We start from the raw sequence: 3,392 nt of genomic DNA, 5'->3' as shown, positions 1-3,392 counted from the left end.
AGACAACTTATTCGGCAAATCCTTTCAGCACCCTGAAACCAGGTACATCCTTACTTTTATCGTGATCTGCTATATAAACTAACAGTTTGTTTTAAATGGTTTTCTGACTTCTTGCAGTTTACCAAGCAAACATGTGGGTAGCTTACAAAAGGAAATGAGTCTGCCATCCTCCATTAAAATTCAAAAGAGTCGACACTTTCTGCATATTTGGCCCAAAAATCTTTCATCGGTATCCTGACTATTTGCCTTGATTAAGATCATTGTACTTTGAACAAAAGCAAAGAATATGACAGAGGTACAAGATGTTCCTTCATGTCTTCCGTAAACATATCCAAAGACCTGAAACTACGTGTTCCGTGATTTGCACATTGTGAAAATATGTTGGTCCAAGTGGCACAGATCACCAAAATTCTCAGCGCGTAGCTCTAAAACTGATTGTCGCAGCACACAAACACTGCGTCCATCGCCTCCCTTCTCGACGTTGAATTCGCGTCAAGAGGACTATCTGCAGTACGATTCTGATCAAGTGAATCTGAATATTAATCTAACTTGTGTAGGCTATGACTTGATCCAGATTTAAAAGAATCAACATCACCATCACAAGCAGCACGCCAACTGACGGTATTGAAGCCGGGCCGAAGTTGAATGATGGGTGCTTCATCGACTGTGTTTGGGTGGAGAAGAGGATTAGGGCCACCTTTTCGATGTGGAGTTTCAAAGTTTTGCCGATACTGAGCGGCAATGGTGGCTGGATAGGAGAATGTGCAGGAGGATAAGTAGGAGCCATCGGACTAGTTGAAGGATCAGATGGAGACATTGAACATGAATGAAGAGAGTTAGATTGTTGAAACACCTGGTGAGGATTTGAATGTTGTATTTTGGGGAACTCGATAGCTCTCGGTTGTTGCTGTTTGTATAACGGGTTTTGAGACCAAACCGAAGGTCGCTGAAAATGAGAATTAGGCTGAAAATAGATGGGAGATGGGCTTTGAAGAGTTGGAGGAGTGTGAGTAGTTGGAAGAGGTGGAGCATGAATAGATTCTGATTCAGATGGTGGTGTAAATGAAAAGATTCCTTCATCTTAATCATCTTTTCCATTCCATTCTTCTTGTTCTTCATAATATCGAGTTCTGATCTTGTACCTGAGCAATGATTGGTCTACAGGTACAAGGAGCCGATGTCATAGGTCCTGAAGCGGTTATAGGGCGGCGAGCAGATGTACCACCACCCTCATCTTGCTTGGCTTGATTCATGAGACGACTTGAAGAATGGTGAAAATTGATTGATTCAATTGTTTTGTGATTTGAAGAGTAAAATTGAATTCGAAATGTTGAATGTTGGATGTTGATTTTGATGTTATTGTTGATGCTGATTTGATTTGATAGAATGGATGGATGGTGATTCAATGAATGTATGGTCCAAAGTTGAAGAGATGAATGAGATCAACTCAGATGATACACAAAGTTCCGATCGTCGACGTTTGCGAGAGGTACGTAAAGAATCAGAATTCACCACACTTGATAGGACTAATTGTGATGCGAGTATCAGGAGCTCATCGCTGAAGGTCTCTTAATTCAAACCAAGTTGATCTAAGATAATAACAGCCGCCATGATTGCCTGATTTGTGGGTTATTGGTGTTTGTGGTTTGCCAGTGAGGCGACATGAAGTGCGAGAAAAGCCTTCAAGTAGGCAAACGCGTGGCGACGGCAGGTGTAGGTTGGCATTTGAAGATGGGGAGAGAGGGATTTGATGTGGGTGGTTGGTTCAACAAAAGTGAGTATTTGGGTCTGAAACCTGAACCCCTGACCCGGTAGACCCAGTTACGCTCGATTACCGCCAAAAATTCAACTGAGTTAACTGGGTCTTTTGGAACCAAGTCAACTTTCTGTTCTCATTGTATTCAATTCATGAACTTCCTTCGAACAAGACAAGTATGAATATCCTCAAAGGCCCATATAATGTAGTTGCATTCTAGTTCAAAAAAGAGATTTCAAAACTTCGAGATACAACAGATAAAGATGAAAAGAAAAAAAAGCCAATGAGCTAGGATAAAGGTGTACAACTACAAGAAAGGAAGTAAGATTTAGAACAGATGTAACACAAAACGAGTCTGAAGGTCTGAGGAATATCCCGAGGCAGTGAATCTATGGTTTGAGGAATATCCTGAGGCCCAATGGCTTCTGATCCATCACTCATGCATCTCTCAGTATTTACTGAGCGGCATACTCAGCAGTGAAACTAACTTGAAATAAGGTTGGAACAAAGTTGAAGCAAATCAAGACATTCTACCCTTCTCGACGTCGTGAAGGAAGGTGGTGGACGCAGTGGTAGTGTAGTGTGTTTGATTTGTTTTATTAGTGTAGTGTAATTACTTTCATTTTTGAGTGTTGTGTAGTGTTACTATTGTAAGAATAGTGTAGTGTTGTGTTTTCATTTTGTTAATGAAGTGCAGTGTGGTGTTGTGTAGTGTATTGATTTTGTTAATAAAGTGTAGTGTGATTCATTTAATTTATAAGGGTTGAATTTCAAATTTGACTCTCACACGCGCATTTCCTGGCCCTGTTTTGGCCCTGGTTGACACAAACAGGGCCAAAATGCCCAGTCTGGATGAAATTTCAATAATTACCCCTGATGCACCTGTGTCTACTGGACGCTTTGCATATTATCCGATGGAAAACGTGCATTTCCTATTGGCTACTGTCCGGAACCCCCCCTACCGACGCGCCGACGCCCCCGACGCGTCGGATCAAAGATATCAATCAACTCACCACAAACTTAGAATAATATTGCCACCCTCATAGATCCACTACTACTTACTAGCCACATGTATATGTACCACTACCCTGTGGAAAGTGCTAGGTGTACAGTGCAAAAACAATTCACACATACGTGAAGCTAAATCACCCATGTGTGATGTAAATTCACATGTGCGGAAGATAGATCTTTACTATTCAGACACGCTCAAACCGTACAGTTGGTTACAAATCACATTTTATGTATGATCGCCAATCACACCAAGATGATTACATATCACACAAGGTGAATACATTCACCCCTATGTGATACAGAATCAAACATGTGGGAATCAGATTCACGTGTGCCTCAACAATCTCTTCATGAGGTGAATGTATTCACCCATATGTGATTTATGATCACACAAGGTGAACACATTCACCCATTCGTGATCCAGAGTCACATAAGGTTATTACATTCACTCATTTGTGATCACACTACACGAAATATAATATTTTCTGGGCAGAAAATTAAATTATTGATACACAAAAATATTGACAGGCCAGGAGAAGGGCAAAAAATAAATAAAAATATGCATCTTGTTCCCTGCGGTGAGAGCTTCACTCTCCATATTTTCCATATTTTACAGTCCGTATTG

Source organism: Melampsora larici-populina (genome assembly GCF_000204055.1).
Source record: "Melampsora larici-populina 98AG31 unplaced genomic scaffold MELLAscaffold_44, whole genome shotgun sequence".
Lineage (NCBI taxonomy): Eukaryota > Fungi > Basidiomycota > Pucciniomycetes > Pucciniales > Melampsoraceae > Melampsora > Melampsora laricis-populina.
Note: the sequence above shows the minus strand (reverse complement) of the source record.